The following is a 10,798-nucleotide window of genomic DNA, read 5'->3' on the forward strand; positions in this document are numbered from 1 at the left end:
GGCCAACCTCCTCCCCATTTTCCTTTCCCCAAATTATTTTTTCTTTAATTTAGATTCCTCTAAATCAAGCATAGCAAATTAACAACAACAACCAACAACAACAAAAAAAAAAACCTCCCAGAAGGAACCATATTTCTGAAGGCTTTCAAGCCCCCATCATTATACTTTGCCCTTGGGATACATTCTTCTCTCACCAAGTCTGCTGCCCCACTAGGGAAAGAAATGGTCTGAGGGATCTTCTTAGAGTAGGGTATGGATAGGTTCATCAATTTAGATCTGGAAAGGAGTTTTGAGTTATCTGATCTAGCCTCTTTATTTTGCATGAGAAGACTCTAAGGCTAAGATTGGCAAAGTAAGTGACTTGCCCAAGATTGCATAATACACTTAGTAATTAGTTTATATATAGCACCTACTATATCCCAGACATTCTGCATTTTTGTAAATATTTTTTAATCTCGTTAGAATCTCACAATAACTCTAGGAATTGGTTACTATTGTCCCCATTTTATAGATGAAGAAACTGACATTAAGTGATTTGCCCAGGGTCACACAGCTAGTGTCAAAGGTCAAATTTGAACTCGGCTCTTCCTGGCTCACCATTTAGCATTGCTCTCCTTTGTGTTACCTAGCTGCCTCACATAGGCAATAGGCATCAGGGTAGGATTTGAACTTGCATCTGGGTTCAGTACTTAATCCACTATGCTGCTACTTCTTCATTTGTTTTTAAAATTAAATTTTATTCTTTCAATTAAGAAAAATCAATTGTCTCTCCATCCCACCCACCCCTGACCATCTGAAAAAGAAAAGAAAAAGAAGACTCTTGTAACAAACATTCAAAAAACAAACAAACAACTTTAAGCACTGACTACATCCAAAAAATGTCTTCTGCACCTTGAGTTCATCTCCTCTCTAGGGAGATGGGTAGCATGCTTCATCAACAGGCCCTTCAGAATCATGGTTGATCATTGTGGTGACTAGAGTTTTTACAGCTTTTAAGGTTGTTGATTTTTACCTGGCAAGACTTACATGAACAGAAGCAAAGTAAAATGTGCAGAACCAGAAAAAAATTTATATGTAGTAACAGCAACATTGATATGATGGTCCACTGTGAATGACTCCGGTGTTTTCTGCAATACTGTGATCCAAGACAATTTCAAAGGACTTATGGTGAAAAATGCTATCTCCCTCCATAGAAAGAACCAATGGAGTCTGAATGCAGATCAAAGCATGTATTTAAAATGTTTCTTTCAGATAAGGAAAAAAGACTTGTATTTTTGTACAAAAATATTCATAGCTGCGCTCTTTGTGATGGCAAAAAAAATTGGAAAATGAGGGGATGCCCTTCAATTGGGGAATGGCTGAACAAATTGTGGTATATGCTGGTGATGGAATACTATTGTGCTCAAAGGAATAATAAAGTGGAGGAATTCCATGGAGACTGGAACAACCTCCAGGAAGTGATATAGAGAGAAAGGAGCAGAACCAGGAGAACGTTGTATACAGAGATTGATACACTATGGTAAAATTGAATGCAATGGACTTCTCTACTAGCAGCAATGCAATGATACAGGACAATTCTGAGGGACTTATGAGAAAGAATGCTATCCACATCCAGAGGAAGAACTGTGGGAGCAGAAACACAGAAGAAAAACAACTGCTTGATCACATGGGTCAATGGGGCTATCATTGGGAAAGTAGATTCTAAAAGATCACCCTAGTGCAAATATTAATAATATAGAAATGGGTATTGATCAATGATACATGTAAAACCCAGTGAAATTGCACATCAGATATGGGAAGGGGATGGGAGGAGGTGAGGGAAAGAACATGAGTCTTGTAACCATGGAAAAATATTCTAAATCATTTAATTAAATAAAATTTAAAAAAATTTTTAAAAGAAACTGGGTATGGGGACAAGGCTATCTTGCTACTCTCCTTTTAGACCTTGAGTTCTAAGAAAGAGGAATGGAAAAAATAAAATAAAATGTTTCTTTTTTTCATTACAACATGATTAATGAGGAAATATGAAAAAGAAAAAAGAAAGTTGTTTTTAAATATTATTATTATATAGCTTTTGTTTTCTTTTTTCCACTTATTTCACTTATAAAAATCTTCACAGGTTTCCCTAAAAGCATCCTTTTCATCATTTCATTCAGTCCAATAGAATCCCACTCAGTTCCTACTTTTACTTCATTATGATGTTCCTGAACTGAACTCTTGTTCCTTACATCCATGGCCAGAATAGAGAGCTCTTAAAGGGCTTGAGTGACTGATGTTCTGGCATTTTCAAAACTGCTGTATTTGAGATATGCATGTTATGACTCACTGAACATAATTTAAGTCCAAATGAGCCATAGAACTAAAAGGGACCTCAAGAGGAAAAATGTATGCTGAAAAGGTTAGCAGGAAGTTTGTGTTAGCCTTTGCTGCATCATCCACAGCATTTCAGAGAGTGCCTTCATCTGGTTATAATAATAACTAACATTTATATAGGACTTATTTTGTTCCATGCACTATGCTAAGCCTTAAAAAAACCTCTTACCTTTTGTCTTAGAATTGATACTAATATCAATTCCAAGACAGAAGGGTAGCAAGGAGTAGGCAATTGGGGTTAAATGGCTTGCCCAAGGTCACAGATCTCGGAAGTATATGAGATTAGATTTGAATGTGCTAAGCACTTTAGAATATTATGTCATTTGATCCTCACAACCACTCTGGGAGGTAGGTGCTATTATGATGCCCATTTTACAGATGAAGAAACAGAGGCTAAGTAACTTACGGGGGGTCAGGCAGCTAGGAAGTGTTTTGAACTCAATGGTTCCTGACTCCAGACCTGGTTCTCTGTACAGTATGGCACCACTTAACAGCCTATATAGTTCTTGGTAAAGAAGAAAGAGGTGGGGATTCAGAATAAGATATAAGATTATGTGGGATTCAATTCTGGCTTTGCTATTTACTGACTGTGTGAGTTGGGTAAATCACTTTACCTCAGTTACTTCATCTGTAAAATGAGGGAGACGGTGTAGAGTGGTCCAGTGGAAGGAGTTCTTTTCCAATTTGGGGTGTGGAGGAAAGGAAATTATCCCAAAAACCAATCCTTCCTATCCATTTCCCATTGGAAAAAAAGAGAAATCCTTTATAACAAATGTGAATAGTCAAGCAAACCAAATTTCTACATTGACCACATCCATAAATGTATGTCTTATTCTTATTGTGAGAATATTATCTTTTTTGAGTTAGACAACTCAGCATGCTTGATTGTTGGTTCTATAGAATTACCAATGGTCACTGAATTGGTCTTTTGAATATTTAAAAAAAAATTTTTACAATGGTGGTGGTATATAAATTGTTCTTGAAGGTCTGCTCACTTTGTTGTGTATCATATATGTCTTCCTAAATTTCTCTGAAATGATCCCTTTCATCATTTCGGTTTTTCTTACCATATACTAGAATTTGTTCAGCATTTCTCTAGTTGATAGATATTCCCTTAGTCTATAAATACTTTTGTCCATATGACTCTTTTCCCTTTTTTATTGATATCTTTGGAACATAGGGCAACTAATGATATCTCTGTATTTAAGAATATACACAGTTTAGTGACTATGGGGGCATCTCTAAACTACTTCCCAGAATGACTGAGTCAATTCAAAGCTCCACCAAGAGTCCATTAGGGTGTCCATTTTTCTCAAGCACCCCCAACAACATTTGCTATTTTCCTTTTTTTTTTGTCATCTTTGTTAAAGTATGAGTTGTTTTAATTCACATTTCTCTAATTGTAATTACTAGTGATTTGGGGCAGTTTTCTATGATTATTGATTGCTTGGGTTTTTTCCCCTTGAAAATGACCTGTTCATATCCTTTACCAATATATCTATTGGATCTTGTTCTTATAAATTTGAATCAGTTCCTTCCATGTAGCAAGTATGAAATATTTATCAGATAAACCTGTTGCAAAAAAGTTTCCCATTTTCCTTTACCCTCATTGTTGGTTGGTTGTACAGAAACTTTTGACATTTTTTGTAATCATAATTGTCCATTTTATCTTCTGTCATCTTCTCTAACCCTGTTTGGTTATAAACTCCTTCTCTTTCCATAGGTTTGAAGGGTAATCTCTTCTTTGCTCCTCGAATTTATTTATGACATGATCTTTTATCTCTAAGGCGTGTATTCATTTGGAGCTTATCTTGGTATAAAGTATGAGATGTTGGTCAATAATTAAATTCTGCCAGATTGCTTTCCAGTTTTCATGTACTTTTCAGTATCCATGAATAAGTAAGTAGGCAACAGTCCTGCTTCACTATGCTCTAGACAGACTGCAATTGAACCTATTGTATTCAGTTCTGAGCATCACATTTTAGGAAGACATTGATAAGCAAGATGGACTGTGAGGATAATGAAAAGCATCATTGGGAAGGATGGCAGGAAATGATTACTACTACATTTATTAATTACTCTCTGGGCTTTCCATCTTCCCTAAACTGAACAGTGAATTTATATATTGTCTTCCCCAATTAAAATGTGAGTTCCTGGAGGCATGGGTATCTGAGAATGAATATACAAGTCTATAGTCCTATAAAACTCTGTCCTAGTGATAGTGAGAGAACAGTTGGCATGCATTTATTAAGTGCTGACTATGTTTCAAGCACTGATAAGAGATGGAGCTACAAAGTAGGGCAAGAACCAGTTCCTGCTCTCAAAGAGCTCATATTCTAATATGGGAGTTAACAGGCAAGAAACTATACACAAACTAGCGATATATAGGATTTATATACAGGATAAATTGGAAATAATCAATAAAGAAAGACACTTTCATTAAGAGGGAATAAGAAAGGCTTCTTGTGGGAAATGTGATTTTAGCTAGGACTATATTTATAGTGGGGCAGCTAAGTGGCACAATAAATAAAGCATCAGGCCTGGAATTAGGAAGATCTAGGTTCAAATTTAACCTCAGACACTTACTAGCTATGTGATCTTAAGCAAGTCACTTATTCCTCTTTTCCTCAGTTTCCTCATCTGAAAAATGAGCTGGTGAAGGAAAAAGCAGATCACTCCAATATCTTTGCCAAGAAAACTCCAAATGGGGTCATGAAGATTTGGGCATGATTGAAATAACAAAACAACAAAAACACAATTCTTCATTATTTGTCTTGAGCTTTAAATCTCTATTAACTGTTTTTATTCTATCCTTTTCCCATGAAAATAATTTTCCTTAACAGAGTAATCAAAGTCAGAATTGAACATCTCTTTTTTTCCTATTGTTCATGATCATCATCCTGTGGAATCATGAGTGAATAACAACAACAAAAATAGCAATAACATTTATAGCATTGGGTTTAGTTCTGGGCATCAGATTTTAGGAAAGACATTGATAAGCTGCAGAGTAGCTACTGGAGGAAATCTAGGATGGTGAAGGACCTTAAGTCCAGACCACATGAGCACTTTTTGAAGGAATAAGGAAGATTTAGCATGGAGAAGGGAATTTTGGCAAGGGGTGAAGGGGAGAATAAACATTGTTAGCTGTCATTGAGGATTTGAAGAGCTGCTACATGGAAAAAGAGTTAGACTTGTTCTACTTTGCCCTAGAGGGCAAAATCAAGAGCATTAGATAAAAGTTGCAAAGAAAAAAATTTAGTCTTGATTTCGGGAGAACTTCCTAACAATGAGAGTTGTCCAAAAGTGTAGTGAATTGTTGTGGGAGTGAATGGATTTCCTTTCACTGGAGGTCTTCAGTCAAAGAATAGATGACTAGTTGTTGAGAATGCTGATGAGGAATTTCTTGTTACTGTATGGATGGGACCAGATGGCCAATGAGAACCTTTCCAGGTTCTCTGGAACCTCTGAAATTTTGTATTTCTGTGATTTTGTGACTAATCTGTCTTCCAGTGAAGATAGTTACCCTCTTGACTGTGACCCCAACATTTGGGTGGCATCATTGGTAAGGGTGACATAAAATTATCCATTAAGCACTACTTGACCTTTCCTTCTGCTGTAAGCTGAATATAAACAAGAAACTTCCTTTATGTGTTATTTCTCCCAGTTGTAATACAAGTTCCTTGAAAACAGGAAATGTTTTGATTTTCTATTTGTATACCTACTCCTTGGCACATAGTAAATATTTTCTAGTACATTCCATTCTATTTTGTTGTTAGTAATAATAATAATTCACATTTATAGAGCAACCAAAGGCTTCCAAAATTATTTTCTCATAATTACCCTTGGAAGTGTGTTACTATATAAGTATTAGTCATCTCCATTTTAAAGTCAAGGAAACTTGAGGCTTAGAGAAGTGATGATTTATATTTCAAGTGAGCTTTAATGTTTACAAATTATTGAATAATATCCCTTTATAAAAAAAAAACTTTACATTTCATAGAGCCTTTCTCTGATGGCAGTCCTCTAAGGTAGGTGGTACAACTATTATTATTTATATTTTTTACAAATAAGCATACAGAGGCTCAGAGAGATAAGTGAAATCACCATGGCAAGAGTCAAAAGGACACTGATCTTGGAGGCAGAAGACATGCATTCATATCCTGGTTCTGCCAATTGCTAGCTGTGCAACTTCAGGCAAATCACTTCAAATTCTCAGGACCTCAGTTTCCTCACTTGTATGATGAAGTTGGACTAGAGGATATCTAAGATTCCTTTTAGCTCTGATCTTCTGGTTATTTAGCCAAAGTCATACAGAGTCCAGATCTTCTCTCTCTCTCTCTTTTTAAATTCACGTTTCATTTTTTTCCTATTGCACATAAAACAATTAGAATTTTTAATTTTTTCCAAATTGCATATCAATACAATTTTAATAGTTTTTCTGACTTTGTACATCCCTTCCCTGAGACAATAAGAAATTTGATATAGGTTATACATGTGAAATCATGTAAAACATATCTCCATATTAGTCATGTTGTGAAAGAAAACACAGAAAAAGAAAAGCAAAGAAAGTGAAAAAAGTATTCCTCAAGTCTGCATTCAGACTCAATCAGTTCTTTCTCTGGAAGTAGATGGTATTTTTCCTCAGGAGTCCTTTGGGATTGTCTGGATAGATCCTCTAACTCAAGCCTCCAGAGTATTTTCATGGAAGGAATGCTAGATTGGAAGTTGGAGGTCCTGGGTTCCAATACTACCACCAATATGACCTTGGGTAAAGTCTTAACCTCGTGGCTTCATTTTCCTCATCCATGAAATGAAGGCCTGCCTAAATGACTGCAAAGTTCTCTTCCAGCTACTAATTGCTGATTCCATAATCGCTGCTCCTGTTTGTCTCACAACTTGGTTAGAATCGGTGAATGGGCCAGGCAAGTTTCTGGGTCTCAGGTCTGTGCCCAGCCTATTAAAGGAGAAGGTCTGTGGCAGGGCGCAACAGTGCAGAGTAGGTCTAAAAGGGAGCCCAAGGACATCCCAACCTAGGACCCTGGGCCCTGTGCTCTCATTAAAATACTCTGCATCACTTGTTCTCAGACCAAAAATAACACCCTGCTGTCATCCTCCTTCCTTCAAAAACCACTTCAGGCTGGGTCTCCCTTTGATGTCAGCCACTGGAGAGTTTTGAAAGTGTAAGACTTCTTCCTCCTGTGCTGGGGCATTCAAGGCAGCCCTTTCTCCCCTCCAGAGTTCCATCCCTGGTGCCCTTTGCTTAAGCATCTAATCTCCCCTCTTTCCCCAATACACAAAGCCCAAAGATGCTGTGTCTTTCTGTGTGGGTAACCTTTCACTTTCCTCCCCCTCCTCTGGCCCAAACCTCACTGGAGAAAAATGCAAATTTCTCTGTGGCTCCCGCTGACCCCTTCTCCACTGCCTTTCTTCCCTGCAGAACTATAAAATGTCTTTTTCTGACTCAGTGCTGGGGAGGAGAAACCACCCCAGTCACCCAGTGACCTTTGAGAAGCTGTTCGCCAGCTCTAATTGCCTGGATGAAGATTCTGAAGCAGCCCACTTGTTAGGTGTAGGTAGGAACCTTCCCTTCCCACCCACCAATGGGTTGGGGCTGCTTCTCAGCCTCATCTGGGGCATCATGGACAAAGCCCTTCCAAGTGCTTGAGACCTTCCTCCAGCTCTGAGGCTTCTATATCAGGAAGTAGACTTGTGGGGTGGGTTGGGGTGTCAGAGATGAGTTTATGCAAATTGGGACCCATTCGATACCTGCCCACAACAGCCCCCCCACCCCCAAAGTCAAATGTTTTAGTTCTTTTTTTTCTCCATGATTTTGTTTTCACATTAGAGGAGCACAATGGGATTTTCATCACTAGCTTCACTCTGCTGTCTTATTTGCCTTAATGTAATTGTCTGTTCAGATCCACTGATGGTGAAAATTACATTTGTCCTTATCGGTGGAGATATGCTAAAAATGTGAAGAAATTCAAAGAAAGAAGAGGCTTTAATGCAGAGAAAGTACACATATTATCTTAGCACCTTTGCAATTTTTGTTTCCTGAAAGAGGATTATCTTTGAAAAATGCCAAACCAATGGTTTACTATAGTCTTAAATGGGTCGGTTTCTAAATAGCCAGGCTCAGAAAGTTCTGCCCTGTGCAAAGGCTTAAGAAAAATCCAGGGAATATCAGCTGATGCTGTTCCCCAACTGACTGCTCAGGGAATTTTGTACTTTGGTGAAATTCAGCATGGCTTAATAGAAAGAGCATTACATTTGTAGTCAAAAGACCTGGGTTCAAATCCTCACCCTGTGAGGCCCCAGACAAATCACTTATCTTTTCTGAGCTTCAGTTTCCTCATCTGTAAAATAGTAGAATAGAACTAGATCATCTCCAAGGTCCCTTCCAACTCTGAAATTGTATATGCTTTTCTTCTTTTCTTTTCTTTCTTCAAAACTTTCTTCTCTTCTGGGAAAGACCTTGAAGAGTATGTAGCAGAAAAAGCAATGGAGTGGGAGCCAGCAGGCCTGGTCTGGAGTCCCATTTTATTAGATGTGTGACCTTGAATAATTTCCTTTGAGCTCTTTGAATTTCCTGTTTTGAGCTATTAATTTGTTGGCCTATGTTATTAATGGGTGCTAATGACTTAATTGTTAGAACTCCCAAAGAATATTTGCATTTTAATTAAACCTGTAACTAGGATCTATCTCACTGGGGCAAAAATAGTTGAAGGGGGAGGGGGTGGAACCTGAGGGATGTGCTGGGCATTGTGCCAGGGGGGCTGGCCAGCATCTAGTGCATTGGTTTTGAGTAGCCTTAGGAAAGAAGTGCTCACCTAGGGAGAAACACCCTATTTCTCCAAGCTAATTAGGATTCCACTTTTAGCATAAAGGAGTAGGCAAGATAAAAATGGTGAAGGTAGTGATGGTGAGAGGCAATGACATTGACATAGTGGACAAACCACTTCATCTCTCAGTGTTCCAGGTAGCACTTAAAACCATAAATTGCTTTTCTAAATTGGTAGAGGCTGTCTCCTCACCTGGTAGTTCTCTATGCCAATGAAAACACAGGTCCAGTCCTCATCCCACTTTATAGAGCTCTAAGACGTACAAAACTCTTTCTCTACATCATCTCATGTAAACTTCTCCATTGTAATGTATGCTACTCAAAGGCTAGGACTATTTCATTTTTGTCTTTATAGCTCCAAATTAGCACAGTACCTGGTGCATTATTTGTATTGTTGCTGTTGTTCAGTCATGTCCAAGTCTCAGTGACCTCATGGACCATAGCCCATCAGCCCCTTCTTTCCTTCATTCTCTCCTGGAGACTGTTCAAGTTCCTGGTCATTGCTTCTAAGACACTATCCATCTCTTTCTCTGCGGTCCCCTCCTCCTTTGGCCTTCAATCTCTCCCAGAACCAGGGGCTTTTTTCAATGAGTCCTTTCTTCTCATTATGTAGTCAAAGTATTTAAACTTCAGCTTCTGGATTTGACCTTTCAGTGAATGTTATTGTTCAGTAGTTTCAGGCCAACTTTTTGTGACTTCATTTGGAGTTTTCTTGGCAAAGATTCTGAAATAGTTTGCCATTTCCTTTTCCAGCTATTTTATAGGTGGTGAAACTGAGGCAAACAGGGTTAAGTAACTTTTCCAAGGTCACCTAGCTAGGAATTGTCTGAGGTTGGATTTGAATTTAGGGATTCCTGATATCAATAAACTGAATAATTTTTTAAAGTATTGACTGATTTCATGTTGTTGCTATCCAAGGACTTCAAAAGTCTTCTTTAGAACCACAATTTGAAAGCATTGATTCTATGACACTCAATTTTCCTTATTGTCCATACATTGCTACTGGGAAAACCATAGCTTTGATTATGCTGACCTTTGTCAGCAAAGTGGTATCTCTGCTTTTTAATATGCTGTCCAGATATGCCATAGCTTTTCTTCTAAGAAGCATTTTCGTGGCTACAGTCCCCATCAGCAATGATCTTTGATCCCCAAGAATATAAAATCTGATAGTGCTTCAATTTCTTCTCCTATTTGCCAGGAAGTGATGGGACCAATTGCCAAGATTTTAGTTTTTTATGTTAAATTTCAAGCCAGCTTGAACAGTTTCCCCTTTTACCCTGAAGAAAAGACTTCTTAATTCTTCTTCACTTTGTGCCATCAGAGTGGAATTATTGGCATATATGAGATTATTGATATTTTCCTGGCATCCTTAATTCTAGTTTTTAATTCATTCAGCCTGGCTTTTTGCATGATGCCCTCTGCATATAAGTTAATAAGTTGACAACATGTAGCCTTACCATATTCTTTTCCCCATCTTAAACCAATTAGTTGTTCCATGTTCAATTCTAATTGTTGTTTCTTGGCCTGAATACAGGTTTCTCAGGAGACAAATAATATTATCTGGTATTCCCATCTCTTTGAGGA

The sequence above is a fragment of the Monodelphis domestica genome, chromosome 1, assembly GCF_027887165.1.
Source record: "Monodelphis domestica isolate mMonDom1 chromosome 1, mMonDom1.pri, whole genome shotgun sequence".
In the NCBI taxonomy this organism is placed as follows: domain Eukaryota; kingdom Metazoa; phylum Chordata; class Mammalia; order Didelphimorphia; family Didelphidae; genus Monodelphis; species Monodelphis domestica.